This window comes from Myiozetetes cayanensis, unplaced genomic scaffold (genome assembly GCF_022539395.1).
Source record: "Myiozetetes cayanensis isolate MyiCay16 unplaced genomic scaffold, myiCay2020 scf6-25, whole genome shotgun sequence".
NCBI classification, from domain to species: Eukaryota; Metazoa; Chordata; class Aves; order Passeriformes; family Tyrannidae; genus Myiozetetes; species Myiozetetes cayanensis.
Window position 1 is genome coordinate 25,752,443 of NW_026087853.1, and position 14,936 is coordinate 25,767,378.

A 14,936-nucleotide genomic window follows, 5' to 3' on the forward strand; every position below is an offset into this window, starting at 1 on the left:
TTTCCCTACAAAGTTTACTGGGGTTTTTTTTTTTGTTTTGTTTCCCAAGGTTTCTTCTGGAAAATCATAGATTCTTATGACACTTGAAAGTTTTAAATGAAACTCATGTCATGTTTACTATCAAAGTGGCCAAATACATCACTTAGGAAGTTAGTTACTACAATATGTGTATGTGGCTGCCTTTTTCAGTTTCTGTGATGTATAGCAGTGTATCAACATGTTCTAATGTTGATAAGACAACCTATTGAAACCCTGCCTTGCTCAGAAATTTTGAAGTAGCATATTCAAGTTGTAAGAGCATCAAGCAAACCTGTTAAAAACAAAAATTAAATTTTAGGACAGCTTAGTCCTTGATTTCTTAGAGGGTTTCATTGCAGTAGCTCAGAGCTGAATCACTGAGTAGTGCCATAATTATGTGATTTCACATTTCTTAATCAAGTCTTGTAGCCACATGTGGAAAAGCACCATTTTCAACGTATCTGTGTATTGCAGAAGCAAAAATTATTCCAATAAAGAGAACTGCTACTAATTCTTAATGTTGACTGTAAATTAGATCATATGTGTGAGTTTTATTTATCTAAATAATTAATTTATCCACATAGTAAAAATATCTGTGCCCTGAGTTGTGCTTCTAAAAGAACAAGTTGGATCATATGAATAAATCAACTCCTTTAAGATTATATAAATGAATCTTACAGATATAATCTTGTTTCAGTTATAAAAAGATTTTGGCTTTTAGATATCAGATGTCTTTGATGCAGTCTTACCAGGAACTTGCATAAATCTCTTTTTTCCTGAAGAAATAAGACCACAGAGCAGTTTTGGTTTTAATTTCACTCTTCTTTTTTAGGCATTGCTTGGTATGCAAGCTCTTACATTTAGCCAAGCAAAAAGAGCTAAACATGTGTTTAGCCATAAACCAAAGTCTCGCTTTTACCACTCTTGCTTCCTGTGTCCTTGTGCCTCCTTGCTGATGGTTTTTGTGCCATTTCTCTACAAGCACCAGTAAATTTTCTTCCAGTAAATTGTCTTTGCAATGAAGCATGTGGCCTGCATGCATGTTTACTTTGTATCTTTCCACTGTTTATATAGGAAGTTTAATGGGTTTGTGTGGTAAAAGATCTTTTCTCTGCCTAACCCCAAGTGTATATATGCACATATGAGCACATCATGGAATGTAATATTAAAGTGCTATGCAAATAATTCACAGATAACTTTCTGTTGACTGCAACAAACCAGAATTAGTAAAAACTGTGCAAAAGCATCCCACAGCTGGAATGTGGTGGGTTTTAATTGGATACAAATCTGTAGCACTGGAGCTGAAAAAGCAGCATTTCTGATAGTATTGCTTAGGCTAGAATAAGTCTGAGGCTGACATGGTGTTTTCCAAGGTGCAGGAGTCACCTTCAGGTGGAGGGAGGGTTCAGTCAAATGATGCAGATATCACCATAAAATAGGAATGCATAGGAAGCAGAGCAGATTTTTCTGTTAATACATGTCAGTTACTAATTAAAATTTCCAAAGAGATTTTTCACCACAAGACTTCCTCAGCAGTACCCAGGGAGCGTAATTGCAGAGACCACTTGCAGGAGGAGTGGAGTGATGTAGGACAGTTTGTTAGTTTATCAGAAGTAGCAGTAATACTGCTTAGGAGGGATCAGGTGGAAAATGGAACAGAATTTCAATATAGTTTTAATTTGAATGAAATTGGATGCATCTGTGACAGTTACAATGTATGAGGGGTCACTGTGACAGTCTCTTTTAAAGTTTCATCCCTACTCTCATCTAGATATGCTAGATACACATATTTTGTATTCCTGAAATGTACCTGTTAGGTCAGTAGACAGTAAATCAGAAGTTGTTTCCAAGAAGAATTTGTTGTTTCTTAACAAATACTGGTCTGCTAATAAACTGCTTGTGTTTTCTGCCAGTGACAAACTCAGCAAATGAAACTTCAAGCAAGGCAAGAAAGCAAGGGGGGAAATCCTTAAACAATTAACACTCTTGGTTGAGTTGTCAAATAAAAGAACACAGAGCAAGGTAGGCTATTTGTCTACTTCTCTGCACTGTGGTGTCAAAAACCACAGGAAGAGTCACTCCATTTGTTTTGAAAGTAGCATTCCTTGGCCAGTCCTGATCCTTTGAGTGTTGCTAGATACTGCTTTTTGCACATGAGAGCCTCTGATCCTTAAAAATACCTAATATATTGTACTTCTATGCAGCCAAGTGTTAAATGAAGTGCTCAGATTTGTCCATGTCACTCTAATTTGAGCAACACTGGAGCTGTTGCTGTGGATGACATTTCACAGAGAACTCCCATTCAATTAGCTGAAATATCAAGCAGTTCAGTTTTACACATACTGGTCAAGCTATTTAATGACAGCAGGCTATAGCTTCAAAGACATAAAAATTAAAAAGCACATTTGGCCAGACATGACGTGCTTTACCTGCCTCTTAACATATTTAATGTCATGAATACTGAAAGTTGATTATGCAAACTGAAGTAAACCAGCTGCATTATGCTGTCTGCACAAGAAAACCCTAAATATGCCAGTGCTGTGCCACCAACCTCCCAAAAATGTTGTGTGGTTCTTACTTTGGTTTTTATGTAGAGTTTTAGATTTTTGAAACTTTTTTTCCTAAAATGTTCTCTCTATTCTCTGGAGAATCAGTGGTTTATTACATATAACAATGACAGGGAAAGTGACATCTAAATATAGCAAAAATAGGTCTGAAGACCTTGTCTGAGAAACAGGTCAGTGCGAAAGCAGGCCTTTAAAACATCCTGCAGTAATCTGTGGTACAGTAACCCGCATTCACTCTGCAGCCAGATACCAGTTTTGCTCTGTGGTCATATCCCCACTTCCATAGTCCCACTTAGCTGAAGTGCAAAGTCTAATTCTGGAAGGAAGAAGTGGCATCAAATCCCCTTTCTCTGTGCTTGGATTTCAGGTGCTCAGTGGTGGCACATGCAGGAGAAAACAAGCTGGGAGGATGAGTCGCAGCCACAGCAGGGCCTGCTGTCTCTGTGCATATTAGTGCATGTGCCGATTTGCCCAGTTATTGCACAGAAAAAGGTATTGTTTATACATGTAGAGAAGTTTGCAGATGAGGGAAGTCTGTTTCTAAAAGTTGCTGGTAAGAAGCTATATTTAGTAACGACACAGATTCGTAAAGTCCCATTCTAAGCTGCAGCCTTACGAATTGCAATTGTGTAGCCTAAAAATGGATTTTTTTTTAACCAATGTTAATATTCATGTGTTAAAATGGATGTGAATTATCTCACTGACAATGAAATGGAAAATGGAATTACTGAGAGTCCCTGTTGCTACTACAGGGAATTTTTTTCTAATTATAACCTTCTCCGGGGACAGTTTTATTTATGGTATTTTTGTAAGCATTTTTTTTTCTGCCTACTGTGTCAGTTCTCTGTATGCTTTTCTGCAAGAAAAGGAGAAGGGTTTGTATGAGACTCATTTTCAGTGGAAGTATGAAGTACAGGCCTCAGGGATTCTGGAAACAATTTTGATTTATATCTAAAAATAGAAATATTATGCAATTTGAAAATACAACCTATCATTATGAAGGCAAATGCTCTTAACCTCATCTTTCCTCATGTAAAATTCATGGCAAACACCAAGAAAAAATTGTCACAGATGTATGCATGTTTTATGGGAAGCACAGATGCAAGGATAACTGGTTCAAGCTGCTGCCACCAAATTTACCTGAAATTCAGTTAGAAGAATAAAAGAATTTGCCTGTAGGAAAAAAATCCAGTTTTCTTTTACGTATTTATTAAATAAGCAAGGATGGGATGAAGAAGGGAAATAGAAGAGACATTGGAAGTGAATGGCTTTCACCTCCAGTCTGAGGCCCAGTGCAATCTTGTGTTCAGCTGTCAGGGAGTCAAGCCACACAGTAATGTGGCCATGGGGAAGGTGGGAGAGTAGATGAGGTTCTTTTAGTCATAGTCCCTTTTTGAGATCAACAAATCTGGGTATAATTTACTTTCGTAAAATAAGACTTTTCAAGCTGGTTGGAGAGAAGTTCTCAAGAATGAGGGGTCTTGAGTTGGAGCCATGACCCATCCCTAGTTTTAGGCACCCTCTAAGCCATGTGATACTTATTGATACATGTGGACACCTGGGGCTTAAAGGCGCAATTGCAGCTGCTGTCCCCATTTTCCCACATCACCTTGGAGATGTGGCAAAAGGCCATCCCTGTCCCTTGTAGGTACAGGGACGAAGGACAGTCAGTGGGCATGGTATGAACCACCAAAGTATTGCCCTCTGTCTGAGGGCAGCTGCACCTGGGGAAGCTATGAGTGAATAACTTATTTTCCAAGTAGGCAATTTCCTTTAGGTGCCCAGAGAACCTGCTTGCAAGGACATTCAGAACCATGCACTGCAATGATTTAGGGTAAGCTGCAGCCATTCCTAAAGACTTCTGGAGATTTTCCTGATCAAGACAGGAGAGAAAAGGCTGTTGGATGTACTGGCTGTAGAGCAGAGAGACTTCAGAAGCAGATTTGGAAGATGAGACATCTACTGCAAAGCTTCAGCTTCCATGAGCAAGAGGAGGGAAGAGGGAGCAGGGACTTACCTGGGTTGTCAGGCTTGAAGTGACCACCATGGCTGTAACACCTCTTCATATGACAGACAACCTTTGTGTAGCCATGAGAAAATGTTTTCCATTATACGAAATTTTCTCAGCCAAAAACTGCCAATGGCTTTGGCACAGTAAGAGAGGAGACATAGCAGCTCATGAAATACCTGCTACTGCCTGTGGAAAGGCTGTTCCAGGCTGTGGTACGTCTTGGCTGGATCAACTCTACACCTGGTGGTCAGGATTTGAATCCACATATTTCAGTGGCTTGTTCTGGACTTTTACTAAAGCAGTGGCTTTCAGTGCTGTAATTTTCTCCTTCAGGAGATAGTGAATACATTAACTCATTCAGGATTCTCTCCTGACCCTCTAGGTTTATCAAGACTACACAGAATGCCCCAAAAACAACTGAATCTTTTTTACTTTTTTTGGTCTCTTTTGTAAGGACAAGAACTAGACAGAGATGCAGGTATTTAAAATCCAGCTCCTTTTCTAATATCCCGGAACCATGTGTAACTATGTTGCTGTTAGAGATCTTTTCTGATTGTCTTCCTTCTGTTCAGCCAACACCCAGCCGACTTGCTGAGTGCCTTCTGCTGGCTACAAGTGCTAGAGGGCAATATGCTCCAGACAGTGAATCGAGGGAGATGACTGTGAGGATGGGGCAAGCCAGAGGAAAAAGCAGCAGGAAAGGAGCAAATGCAAAGGCTGCCAAGGAAGCAACAACACTCCTGAGAGATTTTTCAATTCAGAGAGGAAGAATGGGGAAGCAGAACAAGAAGCGTGCACCTGGGTAGTAAAAGAAGGAAGACAAAATAATAATTACATCATTCACCTGGTTGATTCATTGCTTCAAAACAGCCTCTGTGAAATATCATAGCTTAATAGTTGACTGGAATATTATAAAATATTTTACAAATTAAACTGTTCTGATTTGTAAAGTTCACATCGTTTTCTGTTACATGAGTTTTGCTTATTCTGTTTTGTACCGCCTGTTATTTAGGAAAAGAAACTGCCAACCATCTGCATAAATCAAAGAACAACACTTTGTAGTAGCAGCGCAGGATGAGGCAAACTAATGACATTACTATAAAAAGTAACACAAAGTTACTTGCATAAAATACTCTGAGTCTCTACCTGTTAATAAAATATTCAAAGCAGCCATAACAGGATCACAATCTACACAGTCTCTAAGTAAACCATGCAAACACTCACTGAAGAGACAGAAACTTCATCAGAAAACACTGTGTGTTGGTTCCACACACACACAAACCCCAAAATTATTAAGCAGTATGCAAAGTAGGAAGACAAGTTTGCAATGATGTAACTCATGAACAGCAGGAGCAGCTACACGCCCTACTTTCCATTGCCTTTTCAGTACTGGTTACGATATCTGTGCATACACACTTTGTATGTTTTCATCAACAGATTTCAAAATTACTTATAAGGAGTCAATTGAATGGCAAAATTTTCACCACTGTTCTTAGATTAGGATTTTGACCTAAATGAGTGGATAGTCTTTGGAAATGAAGATCATTCTTTGGAGGGTTTTCAGAGGCCAGAGGGAACACAGAGAGTTGGGAAGTGTTTGCCACTGTTCAGTGGCAGATGAGTTTTTCTAGGGCGGGTAGGTGGGATCAGAGTGGGCTTACTGGTTCCTGGCTGTCTCAGGGAACTGCCTGTAATTGCTGGCAACAGCTCAGTCCCTTCAGGGCAGGGAAGAGAGGGTAAATACTGTCAGCCTTTAATTATGGTTTGTTCTTACTCGACAGTTCTGAAGAAATGGAAGCTGCTGATAACACAGTCTGCACAGAGTAGGGCCTAAGATGCAAACTGATTCTTAAAAGCACAAACAAATGTGCTTGTTGCCCTTCTGAGGAGAGAGGGGAACTGGAAACAATCATGGAGGTGCCAGAGAAAACATTCTCTGATGACTGAATATTGCTGTGCCCTTGTTTGTGCCCCCCATCCCAACCCTACAAGAGAGAGTCTTAATTATTTGCAAAGTGCAGCTTTATCGACCTTGATAGACATACACTGAGGCCACATGAACTGCTGCCATGCAAATAAATACCTGCTGTGCAGGTTACCTGGTTAAGAATTCCTAACAGTTGCTCCCAGCAAATGCTTTCTGGAAGTCAAAGCCTCTGAATTCCTTCACAGCTACACCAATATCAATGAACTGGCATTGGTAAGAGTTGTTCCACTGCAGAATAATGTTTATGAAGTAGTCAAGATTTTAAACTTTCCCCATTTTTAAATCCAAGATTGTCCCATATCTTAGCTGAACTGTCAGTGCTGACTCCTACTCTACTAGTTCTAGAAAACAAAATCATCACTGGAAACCTCAAAAAATTTAATATTTTGATATTATTTGTAAACTTGAGAAAATTGACTATTTATCACTACATCAGATGGTGTTTCTATAAGGTAAATTTAGGGAAGCTTTATTCCTTAAATTGTTTCTGGTTTAAAATCCTACTACTCTGCTTCTTCTTCAAAGTAGGTTAGACTCAAAAAACCCAGATGGGATACTTTAATGAAAGGGTGATAATGAGATTCACTTCATCCTTTTACATTTTCATACCTGATCAGTCACGGATATTCTTTGGTTTTCAAGCTGAAGTTTGTGGAACTGACTTAAGTATTGAAATATATAAAAATGTGTTAGCCATTATTTTTTGTGTGTAGGTTCAGCATTTACTACTTTCTTGAGACATCTTCTGATGTGATCTGAACTTTGACATAAGGCTGAGCTTAAGGTTATCCTACAAAAAGCATTCTGATTCAATGGCTCTGAAAGCAACACTTAAGCACAATTTCAATAAAATAAAAAAAATTTTGGTAGACAAACTTTGATTTTAAATACTGGAATTCCCTAGAATTTCAAGTTACTGTGCATGTAAAGCTTAGTCTGGAGTGAAAATGGGAGAAAGGGAGGAAAAAAGATTGGACAGACTGCAAAGGAAAATCTTGAACTTACTGCAAATTGGATTTAGACATGGCATTGTTTCTTGGGTCAAAAAAATAGTTGGAGAAGGGGATAATTTTCAGAAATATTATATCACTGGTATTGAAGTGGTTTAGGGTTTGGGTTTTTTTGAGATATGTTTGCACTGGCCTCTCAGGTAGACACAGCCTGGCTACCCCCATCGCCAGGCCTGAGTGAAGGTACCCTGTGGACCCAGCCAGTGGTGTTCCTGCTGCAAGAGGAGGGAAAGCAGAAGCTTATGGGTTTGGTGGCAGCCAACTTGTACTTTAGAGTGCCTGCAAGATGAAGGGAGTACTGTGGTACTCCAAGCTCCCTCCTATCAATTCTGCTTGATCTTAATAAAAGAAGTTTGTGTGTAGGATGTGTCTGTCATCTGAAGGATGATGAGGGAGAGGCCTGCTTGAAGGACGGAAAACCCAATGAAACATTTTCTCCATGTAAGTTAAAATTTTTGAGAACTATTTAAAGCGCTCTAGAGATCAAAATGTGTTTCCTTACAAATCTTTTAGACTCCTGTAAAAACTCTGCACCAAGGAAAGAGCTGGTGTTAGTGGTATCCAGTATGTGCAAAGAGAATGGAGGGCTCTTACAAGGGAATGCTGGAGTAGGCGTTGCTACAGTCCCAGAAATGCTCTGCATCTGAAGTGAAAGGCCCTGAGGGAATAAAAAAAACCCAACATTGTATCAGTCAGGACTGGTCTTAAGAGTGACTGTGCCAAATAGCTCTACCAATAGAGTTGGCTGAAAGGAAAACCAGCAGCGTCAATGTGAAGTGATACTGAAAATACATTTTCTACAATTTATACTAATAAAATTAATTAAATCTTAAATTAATTTGTCTTTCTTATTTATAACTGTCTGAGGTCATCAGACAAGAGATACCTTTTCTAATGCAATTGCATATTTCCAGATCAGTAGTACAAGATAGATTAGTTTTCCATGACTTTATATTCTGCTACTCTGTGTTTATAAATCACAACTTGTACTGGCAGGACAGCTTTTAATATTGATTCTTAGGTTTGCTTTTAGTCCTTACCTGTGATTTGTGGTTACTCTAACAGCATGAAGCATCACTGAGCTAAGCCAGGAAGTGTCAGTGTGCACCAGCACTGTGCTGATTAAATCAGCTACAGAAACAGAGTGGGGAGGGGGACAAACCTGGAGTTAAGCAGAGCCAGCACCACCTTATACAGAATGCAGACATATTAATGACACACTAACCAAGGGCGTCCATTTCTTTTTTTTTTTTTAATGTAAGTGTGTAATGTACCTCATGGTACAATTCTAATGAGCTACCTTTTGATGAAAAGTGATGAATGCAGATGTGTGGTAATTGTGGTGGTGTTTTCAAATCTTCTTGTTTTGTAACGGCCCTAAAAATAGTCAACTTTGATTTACAGAATAAAGTTGGTAACGACACAAACTCTCTTTACATTTCGAATTCTGATGTACAACTAACGGAGCCATGTGGGGTGCCTAAAACTGCTGTATTAGAGCAAAACATCCTACAGCAGGTACAGGTTAATACTGGAAGACAGGTTTTAGGAGCTTGAGACTCTTCTTTTTTGCATGTCAAGACATTCAACAGTAGTGAATAGGGTATAATTTCATGAAAAGAATAGTAAAAGGCATTAGTAATACTTTTAAGTATGTAAAAATTACAGTCTTTTCAGTAAAACTCCAAGTAGCTGGATTTTTTTAATCCCAGAATACAGAAGAATTGTTTTGTGATTAAGACAATTTCCTGTAACAACAGAATAAAACTAAACCAAATCTTAATTAACCTTCTGATTCAGAAAGGTATCACCTACTCTGTGGCATTAAAACAGTAAGAAATCCAGTGATCTGAGTCACTGATCTTTCCTTACACTTGTCTTGGATTGAGATTTATTGCTGTTGCCCATGTCACTACTGGGCAGGACGGAGCTAACAGCCTGAAACAGAGAGCTGCCACCTAAATTCTGTCTCACTTTCCCCTTGCCAGTTACAGGTGGAAGGGACATTAGCGAGGGTAGTGAGGGCAGGTTAATTTCTATTTTATGTCCAAATAAGTGATATACCTGGAGGTAAACCGAGGTTAAAAATAATTAACTGATATAAAGTCTACTCACTTCTCACTCTTTAGCCTGAAACTGCAAAAAAGTAAACTTATACTTGACAAAAAGCATTCCATTTACAAAGGCTTCACATAGGTGAGTTTACTTAGGAAAAGCACTATAATGTATATGATTTTGAGCAATAATTTCAGAAAGAATAAAAGACAATTTTGGAGTATTTGCAGTTTTCTGGCAAACATACTCTTCTGTAAATTTTCATGTTAATTCCTTCAGCTCTGAGGATAAGACCCTTCCAGGAAGCTGAGCCTCTCCTGAGGAGGAGTCCAACGAGATGAGCAATGACTCAGCCCTGTACCTCAGTAAACACCAGCCGCCAGCAAGTCATTCGCATATTTATCACGTCAGCGTCAGTCGTGCCCTCACCGCACTGACGTGTAATTGCAATTCTCGGACTCCCCGAGAGCAGCCTCGCACACAGCGCCGGCTGCAGCAGCTTGCGCAAGACCGCACATCGCAAACACACCCGCTGAGCAGCAGGCACGGCGCTGTTTGGGGATCGCCAAGGCTGCAAAAACCGGCACGTCCTTTTGCAAAGCCAAGACGCTGACACTGTGTTTGTGCTCCCCAAGCTTGTGCAACAGTAAAGCGGCTCAGAGACTGCGATAACGTAGGAGGATTTAAATAAAAATGCTTTCATCATCACCGTTTTTATTTATGGAAAAAAAATGTTTTCCACAAGAAAATGTTTTAAACAATACACTTAAGAAGTAAGAAAGTTTAAGTAGCCAAATTCTTTAAAACTAAATCTTTCCTGATACAGCAAGGAAGCTTCTGTAATATTTGACCTCCTCGCTTTGAAATGTGTAGTCAACATTTATTAACTTTCTCTTTAGAAGTGTAAAGTTCATCCAAAAAAATTAAACATGTAGGGAATTATTCATCCTTTGGATTTGTAGGAGTAGGAACTTTCAGTGTTTTCTACTACATTATTGAGTGGGAGAGAAAAAAATGTTAAAGCAAAAGAATAAATAATCCATAAATATCCAAAGGTTTTATTTGGCTGGGCAGAGCCTTGGTCTTCATCATAAACTACTCAATTAAATTTATGGAGGTGTTCAGGTCTATTTACTATAGAGGAGTGATATTTTTAGAAACATCAACTTGGCATGCATACAGAAGTAGGCAGACAGCTAACAAAAACATCAGTTATCCTAGGTTCTAGTTGCTGCCTCAATTAAAAATGCATGGAGGAATCAGACGCTTCTTGTTTGTTTGAATTGTAGGTGTATTTCAGTTTGATTATTGGCCAGTTTTGTATTTTCTTAACAAAAGCCTAACAATTTCAATCTGAAGCTTTCAATCCTCACTACCACACTGTGACATCAACAGTGCCCATGACAGATTTTTCCTTCTGCTACCAGCTAAAACCATGTAGAAAACATCATCCTGATTATAATATAAAACAGTAATAAATGTTATATTTTTGAGCTATAAGTGAAAAAACATTCAGGGTTTTTTTCTATCCTGAGAAAATTTTGCAGGATTCTAGCCAAATGTGAATTCTTTTCAAAGATAATCGAATCCTTTAGAGAACACCTGCAATGTCTTCTTTTTGAGTATCTGTCTCAAGTAGGCTGTCCTTTATACCTTGTCTCAGAAGTTCTCTGCATCCACAATCCTCCAATCCCTGACATTTGCTACCTTCTATGGCACATTTCACTGTTGTTCATGTGTCCCTGACATTGTTCTAGTAAACATGCTGATGTTTTCTCTTTTAAAGACAGGTTTTAATTTTCAGATAAATACACAGTAAAAATGCTGGTCATTGCTCAATGTCACACTCTGCAAAGGTCAATCTATGTTGACCCTATGTGGCCTAATTTCCAAAGGCATAACCAGTCACACATGTGGTCTGCTCAAGCGTAGTCATAAAGAGGAGTTCTGTTTTATAGTATTGTTTAAGACTTAATGTAGTAACATGACTCAGCAACTCACAGTTCCATAAATGCTAAGACATTTCTGACTCCAGCATTACTATCTCATTATTTGGTAAAGGAGGAAACAGTGACATACAGTGATTACGGGATTACGCCAAGGTCATGCATGAAGCGCGTGTCAGCTGGTGTTAGCATGTAGGTAATTTTCTAACTGAATGAAAAATATGTACTTTGCACAAGTACAGGGAACTGGAGCTGTTTTTGGAAGTTTCACACAATGCTCAGTGTTGTTTTCTTCAAAGCAGCTCTGACAGTCAAGTCCCACTACTTGTCACTTCAGAATATGCCATCACTCACCTTCCCCACCTGGCTACACTAGCCCATGTAAGGACCTTCTTCCTCAGTATGCTCAGGCCTAGCATTAGCAAAATGGTAGACATAGGCTGGAAATGTGGGGGTCGGAACAAAACTTTGTTCATGTGAAATTTCAACTGAGAGTGAGTAATTTTATAAAAATGACTAATGCAATTCCTGTCTTTCTTATCCACTAACTGTACTCTTACTTGCTAGTGACTTCCTTCCTATTAAATATTAGAGAGCAGCCCCATTTGAAGAGGCAACCCTAGTCTGTATCGGTGCTGTATCCAGAGGGAGCCTGAAACTAACTTCAGCAGTATCACTTGTGACGTATTTCAGTGGAGTACTCTCCGACAACCATGAAAATAATTTGAATGTCCATCACCATGTGAAGTGGAAAAAAGTATTAACCAGTCAATGAACATATTTTGTAAGGAGTATATAATCAATGAAGATGAGATTATCTAGTCAGTATTCTTTTCCAGATTTGTTTATGAAATCTCATCACAAAGAACAAAAATCACTAGCAAACTCCTGAATATTTCAAATGTATCAGAATGAAAAATGAATGAAAAATGATCCTGAATCATGAAGCTGTAATACATTACTCGATATACTTCATTTAATATAAAAATATTGGACATAGGAAATCTGGCAATTAATGCAGCACGACATGGAAGTATTTGTGTTTATGGATTTAGAAATAAGTACGTACAGCACTGAAAACTATTTCCAGTATTTAAGTGTTGTACTCCTACTTAATCCATGATGTTGTACTCCTACTTTAAATCCATGATTTGTATTCTTTGCACATACACTATTTAAAATTTTGGTTTTGCTCCTAAATTGATCTGTATTTTTATACCCTCATCTTCTCCATAGATAATCATGTATCTGTCCAGACACCTGAACTAGAATATGTACCCTACATGAAAAGAGTGAAACACTTGTTTGATTGCAAAGGTTTTGGTCTTTACAATTGAAAACTGGGATTTATTTTTGGTCTGAAGAAGAAATTCATAATATTTTTTTAACTGAAACCTTCCTTCGTGATAAGAGGCAAAGGAAACTGTTCTAGCACCATGTAACAGGAGTGAGGTCACTTAGCAGATGCAGTTCTCAAAAGTTTGGCCTAATTCTGCTGTTTCTGTACTGGTGAAAGTGAAAGAAGACCAAGCTTCTAAATTTAAATACTGTCGACTCAGTCTTCCTACTGCCTGGTGTCCTTAACTTTAGGCATATAAGAAGTCTTCCGGACCTCTGAAGGACAAGCACAGGCAAAGGATATCCACATAAATCTTGTCAGGCTGAAACAAGTGGCAGTTATGAGAGACATAATATGGTAAAACAGAAAGGCTAAGCTGCCTTAAAAATCAGAAATAGAGACAAAAGAACTGCTGTTCTTGTGTTCTGAAAAAACTCTGCACCAATAAAGATAACACTTTCTAGAGGCTGTTATTACAACACTGAACAATAAAAATTTTGCATTTGGCAAGTTTTAACCAAGCATGAATGCTATTGCTTTTTTGCTCCGTGTGTAGTTTTAGTCTCCTAATTACAGGAAATGTCTATGAGGTAGGTAGGAGTGACATTCAGATGTACAATAATCTTATTTACTGTACTTACATTAATAGGCTTAAATTCCTTTGAAAAACATGTCATCTTACAGAGAAGGAAATTATTTTGAAGATCCTCTGCTTTTAGTCCATTTTCAATTTATAGCAGCTTGCTTCCTTTTAATTTTGATTATACGCAAGGTAACTGCATAGCGTTTTGCAGAATGTATGGCCGCGGACTACTCTACCGCAGAAGGTGTCTCAAGCTGTACAACACAGGCGAAGCACTTCAAACTCAACTACTGGGTAAGGGCAACTTAAGATCTCTGCTCTGGAAGACCCAGAACGGCGATGTTTAAACCTGCTCGCCAGACCCCTTTAACGGAGGCGCTGGAGGTGGATCAAAGTGTTTTCAAGAGTGGCCCCTGCAAAGTACAAAACTCCCCCGCCCACATAAATGTAAAGAACTGAAGTAAATAAATAGAATACGGCAAGAAATAAAACGACCTGCAAACCATAAAAAAATAAATCCCGATGCAGCCAGGGAAGGGCCTCCCGAGGCGGTGGGGGGCTCCGCTGGGCAGGCCGCGACCGGGGCGCTCTCGGTCCCCTCTGCCGGCTCCGCAGCGGCGGCGCGGGGCGGGGTGGAGCGGTCCCGGCCTTGCCCCGCTGGGAGCGGCCCGACGCCACCGCCCCGCCGTGAGGGGCCGCTCCCGCCGTGAGGGGCCAACCCCGCCGTGAGGGGCCGCTCCCGCCGTGAGGGGCCGCTCCCGCCGTGAGGGGCCGCTCCCGCCGTGAGGGGCCGCCCCCGCCGTGAGGGGCCGCTCCCGCAGCGCCCCCAGCGGCCGCCGGGCCGGGCCGGCTCCGCTCCGCCCCCCGACGGCGGCTCCTGCCCCGCCCCGCCCCTCCCGCGCCGGGCGGAGCGTCATGGATGCCGCTGGCCGCCTGCCGCGGGGCTCGGGCCGCCGCCGCGCCGCTGCCCCGCTCTCGGCGCGGCGCTGAGTAGGGTCGGCTGCGGCGAGGAGGCTCCAGGAGGCCGAGGTGAGCGGTGGGGACGGCGCGGGGCCTGTCCCGCCGGCGCCGGGCAAACGGCGCCGTTCCCGGGCCGCCAGGCCGGGTCACCCTGCGCGGCCTGCGGCTCGCCGGGAACTCGAGCGGCGCTGCCCGGGCCTGGCGGGCCGGTGCCGGCGGGCCCGGACGGAGCGGGCCGGGAGGCGGCGGGAGCAGGGAGGTCTGTGCATGGGGCCGGGGGCAGAGCGGGCAGTGCTGCCGGGGAGCCCCTCACGCCGCCGGGTGCCCCGTACGGGGGCGGCGGGGAGGGGGAGGCGGTGCCTGCCCTGCTCTGCCCGGGCGGCGCCGTGTGGGGACGGGGCCCGAAGCCCCGAGCGGGCCCGGGGCCGCCTGGTGAGTGTGAACAGGCCCGGGCGGCGCG

At 41.3% G+C, this 14,936-nt stretch overlaps 1 protein-coding gene across 1 annotated transcript in view; it reads left to right on the forward strand.

The window, feature by feature from the left end:
- The first annotated feature begins 14,404 nt into the window (after nt 1-14,404).
- HECTD1 (HECT domain E3 ubiquitin protein ligase 1) overlaps nt 14,405-14,936 on the forward strand; it is a 58,892-nt gene continuing 58,360 nt past the window's right edge. The window contains exon 1 of the mRNA XM_050337157.1: nt 14,405-14,545. The gene's annotated coding sequence lies outside the window, so the exon portion shown is untranslated. The remainder of the gene's footprint in view (nt 14,546-14,936) is intronic.